A 17272-nucleotide genomic window follows, 5' to 3' on the forward strand; every position below is an offset into this window, starting at 1 on the left:
CACTACATGGGTGATGGGATCAATAGAAGCCCAAACCTCAGCATCATGCAATATACCCTTGTAACAAACCTGTATATGTACCCCCTGAATCTAAAGTAAAAATGTAAGTAAATAAAATAAAAAATGTAGGCCTCTTGATGAGTATACAGTGTTATCTCTTGGTTGGTTTATTTTGCAGTTTCCTGATGATTAATGATGTTGAACCACTTTTAATGTGAGCATAGATCATTTGAATACCCTTTTATTATGAAGTGCCTGTCCAAATGTTTTCCCAATGTTTTAATTGAGTCTTTTTCTTATCGACTTGTAGAAGCACTTTATATCATCTAGGCATAGGACCTTTGCTGCCATGCTTAAAATATTCTCTCCTACTCTGTGATTTATATTTTCATTATTTAAACATTGTATTTCATTGAAGATATGTTCAATATTTTAGTGTAGTCTAACTTATCAATCTTATTTATGTTTAAAGCTTCCTATATAGTGTTTTAAAAAATCTGTTCCTATACCAAGATCATTAATATAATCTGTTGGAATATATTCTAAAATTTTTTTTTTTTTGAGACTCAATCCATTTAGAAGTTTATTTTGCCAAGGTTAAGGACACATGCCTGGGAGACAGGGAGACAAGTCTGTGCCTTTCTCCAAAGATGATTTTGAGGGCTTCAATATATATATATTTTTTAATTAAGTATTTATTGATCATTCTTGGGTGTTTCTCGGAGAGGGGGATGTGGCAGGGTCATAGGATAATAGTGGAGAGAAGGTCAGGAGATAAACACATGAACAAAGGTCTCTGGTTTTCCTAGGCAGAGGTCCCTGTGGCCTTCTGCAGTGTTTGTGCCCCTGGGTACTTGAGATTAGGGAGTGGTGATGACTCTTAAAGAGCATGCTGCCTTCAAGCATCTGTTTAACAAAGTACATCTTGCACCGCCCTTAATCCATTTAACCCTGAGTTGACACAGCACATGTTTCAGAGAGCACGGGGCTGGGGGAAAGGCCATAGATCAACAGCATCCCAAGGCAGAAGAATTTCTCCTAGTCAGAACAAAATGGAGTCTCCTATGCCCACCTCTTTCTACACAGACACAGCAACAATCTGATCTCTCCTTCCTTTCCCCACACTTCCCCCCCTCCCCTCAACAAAACCGCCATCGTCCTCATGGCCCGCTCCCGATGGTCGCTGTCTCTTTGGAGCTGTTGGGTACACCTCCCAGACAGGGCAGCCTGGCAGAGGCGCTCCTCACTTCCCAGACGGGGCGGCCGGGCAGAGGCGCTCCTCACTTCCCAGACGGGGCGGCCGGGCAGAGGCGCTCCTCACTTCCCAGAGGGGGCGGCCGGGCAGAGGCGCTCCTCACTTCCCAGACGGGGCGGCCGGGCAGAGGCTCTCCTCACTTCCCAGAGGGGGCGGCCGGGCAGAGGCGCTCCTCACTTCCCAGACGGGGCGGCCGGGTAGAGGCGCTCCTCACTTCCCAGACGGGGCGGCCCGGCAGAGGCGCTCCTCACTTCCTCCCAGACGGGGTGGCGGCCGGGCAGAGGCGCTCCTCACTTCCCAGACGGGGCGGCCAGGCAGAGGTGCTCCTCACCTCCCAGACGGGGCGGCCCGGCAGAGGCGCTCCTCACTTCCTCCCAGACGGGGTGGCGGCCGGGCAGAAGTGCTCCTCACCTCCCAGATGGGGCGGCTGTGCAGAGGCACTCCTCACCTCCCAGACAGGGCGGCCGGGCAGAGGCACTCCTCACCTCCCAGACAGGGCGGCCGGGCAGAAGTACTCCTCACTTCCCAGAGGGGGCGGCCGGGCAGAGGCGCTCCTCACATCCCAGGCGATGGGCGGCCAGGTAGAGACGCTCCTCACTTCCTATACGGGGTGGCGGTGGGGCAGAGGCTGTAATCTTAGCACTTTAGGAGGCCAAGGCAGGCAGCTGGGAGGTGAAGGTTATAGCGAGCAGAGATCACGCCACTGCACTCCAGCCTGAGCAACACTGAGCATTGAGTGAGCGAGACTCCGTCTGCAATCCCAGCACCTCGGGAGGCGGAGGTGGGCAGATCACTCGAGGCCAGGAGCTGGAGACCAGCCCGGTCAACATGGCGAAACCCCGTCTCCACCAAAAATACAAAAACCATTCAGATGTGGCTGCGCACGCCTGCAATCCCAGGCACTCGGCAGGCCGAGGCAGGAGAATCACAGGAGGCCGAGGCAGGGAGGTTGCAGTGAGCCGAGATCACGGCAGTACAGTCCAGCTTCGGCAACAGAGGGAGACCGAAAAAAGAAGGAGAGGGAGACTGAAGAAAGGGGAGAGGGAGAGGGAGAGGGGGAGGGGGAGGGGGAGTGGAGGGGGGAGGGGGGAGGGGGAGGGGAGACGGAGGGGGGAAGGGGGAGGGGAGGGGGAGGGGAGGGGGAGGGGAGAGGGGGAGGGGAGGGAGGGGGAGGGGGAGGGGAGGGGGATGGGAGGGGGATGGGGGAGGGGGATGGGGGAGGGGGAGGTGGGCTTCAATATTTAAAGGGGAAAGAGCAGATACTGGGGAAAGAGAGAGAAATGTTTAAAAGGTGTGGGGAGGTAAGAGGCAAGAGGTCGCATTCTTCTGAGTTTTTGATCAGCCGTTCACATGTGAGAGAGGGGTAGAAGAATAGTCATTTGTGCATTATTCTAAAATTTTTATTGCTCACTTATTGCATTTAGATTTAAATTCCACAAGGAAGTTACAGTGTGTGTCTATGAGATGTAAAATAAGGCTCAAATTTCTTTTTTGAACATGAATACTCAATTAAGTCAACACCGTCTTTAAAATGACTGTTCTTCCTTCACCATTCTGCAGTGTTACCTTTGTCTCCATCGAGTATGCATGAGGCTGGTTTTGTTCTTTTGTCATGTTCTGTTGGTATGTGTGTTTATATTTATGTCCCTACCATATTGTCTTGCTAATATATCTTTAAAATAACTTTTAATATTTAACATTGACTTCTTTATGAAATAAGCTAAGTGCAGAAAGACAAATACTGAATGAGGCACAGTGGCTCACACCTGCAATCCAACACTTTGGGAGCCCAAGGAGGAAGGATCATTTGAGCCCAGGAGTTTGAGACCAGCTTGGGCAATGTAGGGAGACCCTGTCTCTACAAAAAAAAAAAAAAAAAAAAAGACTTAAAATATTAGTCAGGTATGGTGATATAGCCTGTGGTCCCAGCTACTTGGAGGGTGCTGAGGCAGAAAGATCGCTTGAACCCAGGAGTTCAAGGATGCAGTGAGCTATGATCACACTACTGCACTCCAGCCTGAATGACAGAGTGAGATCTTGTCTGAAGGAAGGAAGGAAGCAGAGAGAGAGAGAGAGAAAGACAGAGAGAGAGAGAAAGAAAGACAGAGAGAGAGAGAGAAAGAGAGAGAGAGACAAAGAAAGAAAGAAAGAAAGAAAGAGAAAGAAAGAAAGAAGGAAAGAAAGAAAGAAGGGAAGGAAGGAAGGAAGGGAGAGATGAAAGAGAGAGAGAAAGAAAGCAAGGAAGGAAGAAAGAAAAGAGAGATGAAAGAAGAAAGAGAGGAAGGAAGGAAGGAGAGAGGGAAGGAAGAAGGAAGATATCACATGATCTCACATACATATGAAATCTAAAAACCTTGTAGGAGCAGAGCGTAGAATGGTGGTTACCAGGGGCTAGGGAGAAGGGGAAATGGGGAGATGTTGGTCAGAGGACACAAAATTTCAGTTAGACAGGAGAAATGACTTAAAGAGCTCTATTGTACAACATGGTGACTGTACTTAACAACCATGTATTGTATACTTAAAAATCACTAAGAGAGTAAATATTAAAAGTTCTCATCACAAGACTATTAGTAAGTATGTGAGGTGGCACATATACTAATTAGTTCCATTTAAACATTCTACATTGCATACATATATCAAAACATCATTTTGTATACCTTTAACATACAATTTTTTTGTCAATTAAAATTAAATATAGGCCAGGCGTGGTGGCTCATGCCTGTAATCCCAGCACTTTGGGAGGCCAAGGCGGGTGGATCACCTGAGGCCGGGAGTTCGAGACCAGCCTGACCAACATGGAGAAACCTCGTCTCTACTAAAAATACAAAATTAGCCGGGCGTGGTGGCACATACCTGTAATCCCAGCTACTTGGGAGGCTGAAGGAGAAGAATCACTTGAACGAGGAGGCAGAGGTTGTGGTGAGCCGAGATTGCACCATTGCCCAGCCTGGGCAACAAGAGTGAAACTCCATCTCAAAAAAAAAAAAAAAAAAAGTAAATAGTTCATGTCCTTCACAGGGACATGGATGAAGCTGGAAGCCATCATTCTCAGCAAACTAACACAGGAACAGAAAACCAAACCTGCATGTTCTCACTCATAAGTGGGAGTTAAACACATGGACACGGGGAGGGGAACATCACACACTGGGGCCTGTAGGGGGGTGGAGGGCAATGGGAGGGAGAGCATCTGATTCTCCTTCTTTCAAATATTTGAAGTGAATAGTAATGTCACCATAGCAAAATTTGTCATTGAATCCCTTTTGCATACTCAGATTGCGTAGTGCAGTTCTAGTGACTATAGCCTTAGGTGAGGGGGCTTCCAGTCTCAATTTGGAAAGGTATTCCATGTTTGATGTAGCTAGGCATCCTGAAGTCACATCTTCAAGTTTTAAACTAACATGCCCCAAACAGATGAGACCTCCCAACCTAAAAGGATCCCTGCACCACAATGCAATGTCTAAGTACCTGTGACAGGCTTCTATGTCAAACAAACAAGATGCTCTGGTTCTTGTCCATTTTCCTAGCTTATTACGATAAAGAATTTCTGATGATTCCCATGTTTGACAGTCGTCCGAACTGTCCTTAGTAGGGCAGGAAGCTTCTGAAGTGACATCTTTGGCCACTTCTTGCTTTGCTAAAAATTGCTTAGATGCAGCTGCATCGTCTATGGGATCCACATTTTTTGCTTGCTTTTCAGCAGATTTATCTACAAGAGGAGGCGGCGGCAGCTTCTCTGGCTTTTCAACAAGAACATCTGGTTCTGCCTGATTTGGAGCATCAGCGGAAGGCAAAGGAACTTTCACTTGTGGTCGTGGTGGCACAGGTGGTTTGAAAGTAGATCCTTGGGTGGGTTTTGACACTTGTGCTGGGTCTGTTATCTCAGAAGTTTTTAGGGGTGGAGGTTTATTTCCATCTTTGGACTGAATTTTTGGTGGTAGTGGGTGACTTCCTACAGCTAATTTACGGTTTAAAACTGGTGATATAGTTCCAAGGGGTTTAATAGAAAGTGTTGTTGGAGCACGTTTGGGACTATGACTTAATGATTGTGCCTCATCTTTGAACTCATTTTGTGCTCTGACATCACTTGCCAAGTCTTCAAATTCAGAATCCAGCTCTCTACTTTCATATCTACTGTCAACCCGGCAGCTTCCTCTTCATAACCTGATTGGCATGAGCTTGACAAAAAGTTTTCTTCCAACTGGCCAAAGTTATCTTGCAGCACTGCACCTTGATTACTCTGGCCAACAGGCCTTTCATAGTACACCAGGACTCGGTCACCAGCCTGCTTGATAAGCTTCAACACTTGCAGTGTTGATGTGATTTTCACACCTCCAATGGCGATAAGTTGATCTCCCCGCCGAAGATCGCACAATTGCAGCAGGCGAGTTTGGAGCCGCAGTTTCAATGATGACGTGCCCAGCATACCCCATCAGTTGACTGGACAAGACGAAGTGTAAGTCCAACACTTTGTGAATACCCTTTTATTAATTCAACCTGCTACATTCTAACCATGTAACTTTAAGACGGCCTTCAGTAAGTGCCCATTGTTGTATATGGATATGCTCTAAGTCTGGTATGGAAAAAACGGCTTAAATCTGATCTTGTAATTCGGCAGGGTGTGCTTGCGCTCGATGATCTTCTTGAGCTGGTTGACGATGATGGAGGTGAGCTGGGGAATGGGCCGCCCTTCAAACTGGGAGCGCACCTCGAAGTCGATCAGCGGGTCCTCCACGAAGGAGAAGAACCAGTGGGTGAAGGGCACGCGCTTGAAGACCAAGCGCAGCCTCCCCACCACGCGGGACAGCTTGACAAACAAGTAGGCGGACTTGCCAAAGCCCAGGTCCACGTCGATGGCCAGGTGGAAGCCCCCGTTGTACTCCACCTCCGCCTCGAAGGCCAGCTCCTCGGGGCAAGCGGCGGGCGGCGCCTCCCCTTCGGGGCCGTCGGGCTCCCCAGTGGCCGAGGGCACGACGGGCCGGACGAGCCGGATGGTCTTGATGAAGGGCACCGTCTCGCCCAGGAACACGTCCCGCAGGCTCAGCCCCTCCAGCAGGCGCCCGGCCGTCTTGGTCTGCAGCAGCTCCTCGACCTCCACCTTGATCTTGGTGACCCAGCGGCGGGTCAGCGCGGTGTCCCGCAACTCCCGAACAGGAAGAGGATGGTGGCGTTGAGGAAGTAGCAAGTCTCCCGCGTCGGCGGGGCGGGGGTCTCGGGGGCCGCGGTGGGGGTCGCGCCACCCTCAGGGGCCGCTCGGGAGGGCTCCTCATCCCGGCCGCCGCTATAAAGGTACTCCCTTAGGAGCAGGCCCGGCACTGGCTTGATGTAGCGGAAGCCCTCGTCCGCAGGCGGCTCGGGCTGTCTGCGGTACAGCAGGAGGAACTGGGCGAGGAGCGTGAGGAAGGAACCCAGCACCGCAGACGCCAGGATCATGAGCAGCAGCCCCATCCCGCCACCGCCTCCGCCCGGGCCCCTACTGCAGCACCCAGAGCGCCGCTTTTTTCACGCCGCCGCCCCCGCTGCCTCCATCTAGAGGACATCTGGAGGCTGGGTCGGGGCGAGCGGCTCCGTGGGCCTCGTCCAGAGGCTCGGGCCGGCGCGGTGCCGCGCCCGAGCCTGCAGCGGCCCGCGCCTCCTCGGACCACCTGTAAGTCTTAAAATAGGAGTTTTGTGACTTCTTTCTAACTTTTATGTAATAAACTTTTTACTTTCGGAATAATTTTAGATCTACGGAAAAGCTGCAAAGAAAATAAAGAGAGATTATCTTACCCAGCTTCCCTTAAAGTTAACATGTTACACAACCATGGTACGTTTGCCAAAACTAAGAAACCAATATTAAATTCTGAATTTTCATTAACAGTAATGTATTTGCATTCCACTAAGTTTTTACACCAATGTTCTTTTTCTGTTCCCAGTATCCAGTTCAGGATACTATATGGCACTTAATCATTACGTTTCCTTGGGTTCCTCTGGCCTGTGGCCAACTGTTAGCCTCTCTTTGTTACTGTGTATCGACAGTTTGAAGAGTACTGGTCAGGTCCTTAGAATGCTCTTTAATTTGTGTTTGTCTGATTTTTTTTTTTCATGATTAGGCTGGAATTATGAGCTTTTGGAAAAATAATCCGCAGAGGTTAAGCTTCCTTCTCATCACATCATATCAAGGGGATGTGATATCAACATGCCTCATTACTGGTGATGTTCACCTTGATCATGTGGTCAAGGAGGTGTTTGCTAGGTTTCTCTACCACACAGCTACTCTTTCCCGGCTTTCAATACTCTAGTCTTGCATGTGAATCACTAAGTCCAGGCCAGGCACAAGGTGGCGTGGGAGGTAGACACTAAGGTCCAATTCCTGGAAGAGACAGTATCTATTCATATTATCTGGAATTCTTCTACAAAGAGTTGTCCTTCTTTCTTACGTATTTACTTGTTCATTTAATCATTTATTTATATCAGTGTAACCTCACGTATATTCATTTTATACTTTGGGTTGTAAGCCAATACTACGTTATTTATTTTATTTCAGGGTCACATCTATATCTCTCTGATATGCCCCATCCTTTTGTTTTTTTGAGCATTTTCGTTATTCTGGCACTTGAAAATGATACAGGCTTTTCTGGCTATCTCTTGCCTCAGTGCACAGACTAGCACCTCCAGTATCATGTTGAATAACAATGGTAAGAGCAGACATCCTGTTGTTTTAATTTCTAATCTCTGAGAATGCTCTTACAACATTTTTTCATTCAATACAAAAATACCTTTCTCACATTTAGAAAGTGTATTCCTATTTCTAATATAGTGACAGTTTCTTTTTTAACAATCGTAACTAGACAGTTCAATTTTTTAAAATGTTTTTTTCATGGAGAATTATGTTGATTGATTTTCAAATGTTAAACTAATCTTGTATCCCTAGCCCCCAACATGACCATGATGTATTTTCCTTTATGTATATGTCACTAGACTCAGTTTGCTAATGTTTTTATTTGGATTTATTTTGTATTTTTATGTTTTGAGACACAGTCTTTGTTGCCAAGGCTGGAGTGCAGTGGTGCAATCTTGGCTCACTGCAACCTCTGTCTCCCAGGTTCAACGGGTCCTCTTGCCTCACCCTCCCGAGTAACTGGGATTACAGGCACCCGCCACCACACCTGGCTAATTTTTTTTGTATTTCTAGTAGACATGGGGTTTCACCATGTTGGCCAGGCTGGTCTTGAACTCCTGGCCTCAAGTGATCCGCCTGCCTTGGCCTCCCAAAGTGCTGGGATTACTGGCATGAGCCACTGCGCCTGGCTTGGATTTATTTTTAAGTCATATTCAAGAGAGAAATTGCCTTTCAAGAGTTTAGAGTAACTTGTTAAGAATTCAAGAGCAATTTTATTTTTTCCGATACTCTTATTTTGGTTTTGGTTGTGTACCAAGATTATCTTTCCCTCATTGGAAAGTATTTTCTCTTCTGTTCTCTAGAATGATTTGTGTAATATGACTTACTATTTCTTCCTCAAATGTTTGGTGGTAAAAATCATCAGTAAATCCTTTGGGACTTGGCATTTCTTGATGACAAATTGTTTAATTACAGATTCAATTTTATAATTATAGGGTTGTGAAGACTTTATATGTTTGAATTTACTTTAATAAATCATATGTTTGGAGGAAGTTATCTGTTTTTCAGCAATTTTTGTATAAAGATTTTCATAGTATAAAGATAATTTTGTATAAAGATTTTCATAGATTTATTAGTTATTTTTTAATACCTGTGTGATCTGTGGTCATATCCCTGTTTCAGTCCTAAAATTTGTTATTTGTGTCTTAATTACCTTAGAATTCATTATAAATTATTTTCATATAATTTATCTTTATAATCATACCATTTTTATACTTATATTTGTGTTAAATATATAAATTACATAAACTATAACTGTATAAATCATTATGTATAATTTCGTGTTTGTGTGTGTGTGTAATGAGTGAGACAGAGAGTGAGAATAATATAATCAACCACCATTAATCTATCACCCAGCTTCAAAAATTATCAACTCAGGGCCAAGTGTTTTATTAAAAACCCCATAAATTCTCTAATATGAACAGAGATGTAAAATTGTTTTTAAATGAATTACAGAGATCTTTTCAAATGTTTACTGGGCATTCAGTTCATTCAATCAAGAATTGTCTTTTTCTTTTTTTTTTTTTTAATTTTGAGACAGAGTCTTGCTTTGTCACCCAGGCTGGAGTGTAGTGGCAAGATCTCAGCTTACTGCAACCTCCGCCTCCCAGGTTCAAGCGATTCTTGTGCCTTAGCCTCCCAAGTAGCTGGGACTATAGGTGTGTGCCACCACACCTGGCTAAATTTTGTATTTTTAGTAGAGGCAGGGTTTCACCATGTTGGCCAGGCTGATCTCGAACTCCTGACCTCAACTGATCCACCTGTCTCAGCCTCCCAAAGTGCTGGGATTACAGGCATGAGCCACCGTGCCCGGCTGAAAATTGTCTTTTTCTATTGGGTCATTTTTCTATTCTATACTGATTTTTACATAACCCATTAGGTTCAAAATTATTCTTTTTATGAACAGCCAGTCTAAAATACCATCTCCCATCTCTCACCAAGCTCTATTCTCTCACCTGCTTTAGTTCTCTCCTTGGTACTTTCTGAAATCTGAGGTTTATTAACATATGTAATGATGTATTTATTAGTGTCTGCCTCTCCTATGAGGGGAGGATATTAGTTTTGTTTCCTACAACTACCCTGGTGACTAGAACAGGGCCTGGCACATAGACATTCAATAAGGATTTGTTGGATGGATTAACTTGATTGATATATAATCTGAATATACTAAGCCTCTGTCAGCTATATCACATGGTTAGATATACATGATACCTAATCCTTGCTGGCTTATGGTGTCTTTTTGCATACAGGTATGTTTAACTTTAATGTTGTCAAATTATTATAATACCTATTTTCTTATGATTGTCTACTTTAGTAAATCTGTCCCCATCCTGAGAACAAGAACATTATCTTTATTCTTCCAAAGACATGCTTAATTTTGCTGCTCACTTTCAGGTTTTAATCTATCTGAAACATTTTTATAAACGGTGTCTGATAAAATCTACATTTTTCCTGAATAAACAGTGTTTGGATCACTTTATCCCATAATTTACCTCTTACTTGCTGATCTGCAATGCATTTCTTTGCACTTAAGGTTTGATTCTCTTTTGCCTGTTGGCTGTGTCTATGCACTGCCACGTTCTTTAATTTTCATAGATTCCTAGTAGGGTTTGATAGTTTTAGTCGGTGAGTGCCCACCCACTTTGGTTCCAGTGCATGATTTGCTAGAAAGACTCAGAGGACACAGACAGCTGTTAGACCCACAGCTATTGTTAATTACAGTGAAAGGATATAGATTAGAAGCAGCAAGGAAAAAGGTGCACACAGCAGAGTCCAGCGCCAACGAAGAGGCACGACCTTCCAGTTGTGCTCCACATGACTGACCTCAACCACTCAGTCTCCAGTCAGCTGTCTGCCACCCCCAGAGGTCAAAGTGACACAATATGACCCAAGGCCCAGGCATACATAAACAGGTGTTCACTATAGCATGTGGTGTGACCCAAAGCTTCAGGTTTACAAAGTTACTCATACCACACAGAATATTACAAAGGCTCAGCGGTTATCTCCAGGAGCCTGTCAGGGACCGTCCTGAAGCCCTTTGGAATATGCAGGGTTTGGGCAGCCCAGGCCTGCTGAGTTAACACTTTACTGAACAGTTCTTCTTTTCCAAAATTGTTTTATTTTTTTCTTGGCCCTATACACTTTCATATAAATTTTATATTTAACTTTTTTCAATGAAATACCCTGCTGGTATTTATATTTGAATTGCACTTAATTATTAAATATCTTCATAATATTTAGGCCTCTGATACAAAAACCTTGCCTATCTACTCATTCATTTTTAGCTTACTTTCTGTGTTGAAAGACAATGCTACATTTACTTCTGCATAAACGTTTTGCATATCTATGTTAGATTTAATTTTAGGTATATTGCTTTCTGTGAGTAAAGTATATATTTTTTTTAATTCAGGATATTTGCATCTTTCTCCATAAACAAGCTTGGACTATAATGCTTTATTCTCACGTATTTTTATATATTTATCTCTATTTCTTTTTCTATTCTCTAGTACAGATGATATAAGACTAGAAGTATCTGTACCTTGAATAGAATTTATTAGCAACACATCTTTGGTACTTTGTCAAAGTTAATTTTCAAGAGTTGATGTAATTCATTTAATTCACGTAGGACCATTAAAGTTTTCTATCTCCTATAATTACTTCAGCTGGTATAAATTTTTCTAGGAAACAGGCAACTGTAATTTGCCATACTGTAGGTTGTCTAGTGGACCTGTAACTTCTGCCTGGCTCTCCCTGGCTCTTAGATCTCTTCATTTCTGGAAGAAGTCAGCCACCACCCTGAGAGGACACTCAAACAGCCCTGGGGCAGGAGGCTGTGTGGGAAGGAATGCACTTCTCAGAACCCACTTCCCAGAAATGTGAGTTAGCTGCCTTGGAAGTAGGTTCTCCAGTTCAAGTCTTTTTTTTTTTTTTTTTTTTGCCAATGCTGTCTTTTATTGCGCGGAATGGGGGTGTGGGGGTTAATTGGGCTTGGGGGCCACGGTGGGGACACTGCTGCCTCAGCTCCTCAGTACATTCATCACGGGGGCGGGACCCCAGCCTCGCTCCCGCGCCCTGCGCAGCCAGGCCCGCCCCTCGGTGCCAGTGCTGGAGAGAGCTGGGGTGCTGCTCCCCAAGGTCACCGCGGGACGCGCGTGGACGGGGGCCGGGCCGATTATTGCATGAGCGCGATGGGGGCAGCGGGAAGCCGGCGGGCCAAGTATTGCACTTAAAAAACCATCCTCATCCGACGGCGGGCCACCTAGAGGGCGGGGGGCGGGCGGGGCTCCACAGCCGGCTCCTCTCAGCCACTGGGCCGCCCCGTCCCTGTTTTACAGCTGGGGGAACTGAGGCACCGAGGTGAAGGGAGCCCCCTCGCACACGAGGCCGCCGCCGGCGGCAGGGGCGATGGGAGTGGGCGCAGGGAGATGAAGGGGGACGGCGGGGGGCGCGGAGGGGGCTGCCCCGCCGGCCCTGCCCGTCCGTCCAACTACGGCTACCTATGTCTTGTCTATGGCTTCTGGGCGGGCTGGCGGCCAGGGCAGCGCAATGGCATGGCTTTGGTCTGGATGACGGCCCCGCCCCCGGCCCGCCTGGGCCCGCGGGGCGGTTGGCAAGGGTCACAAGTTGGATGAGAGGCGCGAGCGCGCGGAGTCCTGGGGGTCCAGGCCGCCGGCGGCGCCGGGTGAGGCCGAGTCCCTGCGGTCCCGGCTGGGCGCGGCGACCCGGGCAGCAGGCGTGGGTCCCAGGCGCAGTGTGGAGCTGCTGGCCGGGCGTGTGGAGGCCGCGGGGCCGGGCGTTCCTTGGGGCAGCGAGGGCTGCGAGGCAGACCGTGGGCGCGACGCGCGGCTCAGGCGGCGCGCGGGCAGGGCGGTCCCAGCAAGGGGGGCGGTGGCAAGCTGCCTTAGGGCGAGGTCCGCGGTGCCCGGGGGCTGGCGGGCGTGCCCGGGGGGCTGGCGGGGGGCGGGGGCCCGGGTGAGGCGGCGGCAGTGCTGGCCCCGGGGGCGGGCGGCGCACGAGGCGCGGCTAGCCGAGCGCCAGCGGCCCCACGAGCGGCCGCGCCACCTGCGGGCAGAAGCTCATGGCCACGGCCTGCTGCAGCGTGGCGATGGCCGAGGTGACCTGCGGCGGCGGCGGCGGGAAGAGGCCCAGGCGCTGACCCAGCTCGGCCTGCTGCACCATCTCGCGGTGGTACTTGACGATCTCCTGGATGATGGCGTTCTCCTGGTTGTTGAATATGCCCGAGTTGAGGTCATGCTGCACCTTGTGCAGGAGGATGGAATTCTTCTTGCGGAAGCGGTCCAGGCGGTGGATGGCCACCGTCTTGAAGGCGCGCCGCATCATGGGGTACTCCTCCAGCACCTCGTTGAAGTTGTCCACGCTCAGCGAATAGAGGCGGCAGTAGGTTTGGCCCGCACGCTCGCCGTGCGTGGCCCCGGGTGAGCAGGCAGATCTCCCCGAAGTAGGAGCCATCGAACAGCTTCATCTCCTTGTTGCCCTTAGCGAGCACGCTGACCAGGCCGTGCTGGATGAAGTACATCTTCCCCATGGTGCCTTAGCGGATGAGGTAGTCACCCGGCTGGAAGACCTCGAACTTGAGCTTGGTCAGCATGGCCGTGACGAAGTTGGGGTCAGCACTGGCGAACAGCGGCATGGAGGCCACCAGCTTCCGGCAGTTGAAGTTGACGATCTCCTCCTGCAGGGGCCTGTTGAGCTCGCCCAGGATGCTGTCCTCATCGAACATCTTGCCCTGGTAACGGTGCTCGTAGTAGTCGTGGATCTTCTGGCGGAAGTCGGCCGGCAGCTTGTGGAAGGACATGTACTGCTCCACCTGCTTGTACTTCTGGTACTGGCGCCGCGAGGAGTCCAGCGACTGGATGAGGGCAGTAGCGTAGCCGATGAACATGGCGTAGCAGGTGGCATCCACAATCATGCTGAGCATGGTCAGCCAGATGTCCGTCATGCTCTGGGGCGCCTGCCGGCCGTACCCAATGCACAGCATGTGGCTCATGGCCGTGAAGAGTGCGAAGGAATACAGTTGGCTACACTAGTGGTTCACCATGCCATTGATGGACACCCAGCAGTTGCACGGGAAGTCCTGCAGCATGGCCACCAGGAACTGCAGGCAGCCATCCCAGTGGCAGAGCAGCAGCATCATACTGATGAGGTTGCAGATCCGCATCACCGCGCTGGCCAGGTCATAGGTCATGTGGAAGATCTCCCACTGGTGGATGTATCGGATCAGGCGCGAGAGGCCCAGCAGCTGCCGGAGGCTGAGGATCTTGGTGAAGCGCACGATGCGCAGGGTGCACGCCGTCTTGTAGACCTCGGAGTCGATGCCCTTCTCCACGATGAGAAAGATGTAGTCCATGGGGATGGAGGACACGAAGTCCACCACGAACCACTTGCGCAGGTACTTCTTCTTGATCTTCTCGGGGTCCAGGATGATCTCCGTGTTGTCCTCGATCACAATGCCGGTGTGGAAGTTCAACAGCAGGTCCATGAGGAAGAAGGTGTCCGAGACCACGTTGAACACGATCCACAGGGCGGTGGTCTCCTCCTTGAAGAAGGTGATGCCCACTGGGATGATGAGTTTTCCCACAATGAACAGCAGCATGGTGAAGTCTCTGTATGGGTGCATGATCCAGGCCCCCGCTGACTGGACGCGCTTCTGCTCGCGCTCCACGGCCTTCTGGCTGCTGAACATCAGCAGCGAGATCTTGTTGACGCCAGGCTGCAGGAGCGCGCCGAACTGGCACTGCATGAAGCTGGCCTGGCTGCCACGCGGCTCCGGCGCCGGGCCGCCACCTCGCTGCCCGCCTCCTCCGCCTGCCCCGGCCCCGGCGCGGGCCCCGAGGCCACCTCGCGGCACGAGAACTACACCTTGGGCCCCCGCGCCGGGCCCTCCGGCCCCGCGGGGCTGCACTGCGGCTCGCCGCGCCCGCACTCGCCATTCGGGCTGCCCTTGGCCGTGCTCGCCAGGCCCGGGCTGCCGGGGCGGCCGCACAAGCCGTCGCGGCTGCGGAGCCGGCCCCGCGGGCCGCCCTCATCCGCCGCCTCCGGGGGCAACTCCTCGCCCCGGGGCGGCTGCTGGGGGCGCGGGCGGCGGCGGCGGCTGCTGCTGTTGAGTGGGCGCAGACGGCGGCGTCGGCGGCCCCGGCGCGGGGGTAGCGCCCTGGCTCTCCCCTGGCCGCCGGCCGCCCCCGCGCGCGTCCATGGCGAGGCGGCGCCCGGCAGTGCGGAGCGGAGCCACTGCCCAGTTCAAGTCTTTACATGGCCATCACCCCAGACATCTGCCTGAAGCCTCCTGAGAGCTCCCAAACCAGAAATATATATTTGAGCTGCTCCTAAGTACATGACCCACTCACAAATGAGAGATAATCAAAGATTGTTTTTGAAATCACTAAGTAGGGGGGCGACCTGTTATGCAACAATATATTACTAATACAAATGTTTTCTTATGATTACAAATAAAAATTATTTGACTAATGACTTATGAGGATTTTAAAATATTAACATATAATCTTTTTTGTTATTTTTTATTTTGATTTCTAATTGCATTGTCTTATGACTGAAGAACAATTGGATAACGTCTGCATATCTTTATTGAAAATTTTCTTGTATTTATGGCACATAGCCCATTTTTATAAATGTTCCGTGAGTGAATGAGAATATGTACTTTCTAATTATTTGTTGCAGTTAAATATTGACACACTTGACAAATATGTGATCACTTTACTTACCAATTTCTTCATGAAGTTCTGACTGTGCATAGTTGATATTATGTTATTAGGTTTAGACAAAAACTGTTGTCTATTTCTGAGGAGTTGTATACTTGACCCTCATGTACTGAATGTATTTGTTCCTAGTGATACATTTTACTGTATGGTTTATTTTTCTGGATGGTAATAATACCATGGTGGCTTTCTTCTGGTTAGAAAATATCTGCTATATATTTTCCTTCTTTTTACATTAATATGTCTATTTCTCTATACTATATACATGTTTACTCTCAACATTTTTCTGTTATAAAATATTTCAGTATGAATATCTATGTCTTTTTATTGGCATGTATTCATCTCGTCTTCATCCCATTTGTGGAGGAGAGATTCCCACACTGGGGTTATGGAAATGACTGGACACATGACACCCAACACTAGACAGATGAGTTCACACCAGCTTATTAGTCACAGGCACACACAGCCCAGGGGAGGATGGAACCACGTGATGTGGGGCCACATGAGGGCTGCGCTTGGAAACAGAGTGAACAAGCAGGAGCTGAGGAAGTCAGGCTTTGTAGTAACAAGAGGGTGGAGTGACCCTTGCTTCCTGGCTCTGCCACCCATGATAAGGAAGGTTGTCTAGTGGACCTGCCACCGGAGCAGGGTGGGTAGGGGCATTATAGTTAGGCTATTCAAGGTCCTCCGGATTCTAGGTATAAAGTGGCAGATAATATTAATTTTGTGCCTAATAAGAAACATCTTTTGATCGTTTATATTTGTTATTTTACCAATATATTTAGATGTATTCCATTCTTTTTATTATATGCTATGTATTATGCTCATTTTTCTGTTTTTGCTTTTTAGTATCTTGCTGGAGAGCTATACATTTTATTTCTCTATTTTTGAAGATTCCCTTTCATATTTTAATACATATAGTTAAATATACAGTTTCAATTCCACCAGTTAACCAGAATAATTCAAAGACCTTAGGATTCATGAATTCTAATCAGCTCCCTTTCAAGTTCCATTATTTAAAATCTGGTATTTTAGCTTCACCTGGTTTTTTAAATCTGAAATTAATTATGCTGTAGTTATGAGAACTACCATCATTTTCTATCTTTATCCTGCTAGATGGGTCAACTGGAATCCTAGGTGGAGGGCCTGCCCTTCACAGCTGCCTTGTGTTTGCTTCCGCTAGATCCCTGTGGTGACACAGTGATGGCACCCTGATATCCCTTCAGGCTTATTGCCCCAAGACTGACAGTACTGCCAGCAGAAGCCCTGGACAGACAGTCCTTTCAGGAGTAAGGACTTATTGCCCGCCCCATCTGACAGTGCAGTCAGGTGCCAGCCCTTCCGACACGGCCCCACCATCCAAGGTCATGACCCCCTCCCAGAGCATCCCAAGACTGATTCACTTGGAGCACTAAGGGCCTCGCCTCTCACCCTACTCCAGATAATTTTTAAGAGCCACATAATCTTTAGAACTCCCTGCAAGGCTGGCTGAGTCTTGCCATCTTCCTCAGCCCAGTCCCAGTCCTGCTTTCTACTCCTCACTTCCAGGCAGAGATTCCAAGAGCATTCCCTCATCCCTCTCCTGAATGTCAGTCTCTGTCTCAGAGCTTGCTTCCCACAATAATG

At 48.4% G+C, this 17272-nt stretch overlaps 2 pseudogenes; both read right to left on the reverse strand.

The window, feature by feature from the left end:
* Positions 1–4392: 4392 nt before the first annotated feature.
* LOC129013830 (PDZ domain-containing protein 8-like) lies at positions 4393–6700 on the reverse strand (annotated as a pseudogene).
* Positions 6701–11894: 5194 nt separating this feature from the next.
* On the reverse strand, positions 11895–15126 carry LOC129014719 (potassium/sodium hyperpolarization-activated cyclic nucleotide-gated channel 2-like; annotated as a pseudogene).
* Between the last annotated feature and the right edge of the window lie 2146 nt (positions 15127–17272).

Source organism: Pongo pygmaeus, chromosome 16, assembly GCF_028885625.2.
Source record: "Pongo pygmaeus isolate AG05252 chromosome 16, NHGRI_mPonPyg2-v2.0_pri, whole genome shotgun sequence".
NCBI classification, from domain to species: Eukaryota; Metazoa; Chordata; class Mammalia; order Primates; family Hominidae; genus Pongo; species Pongo pygmaeus.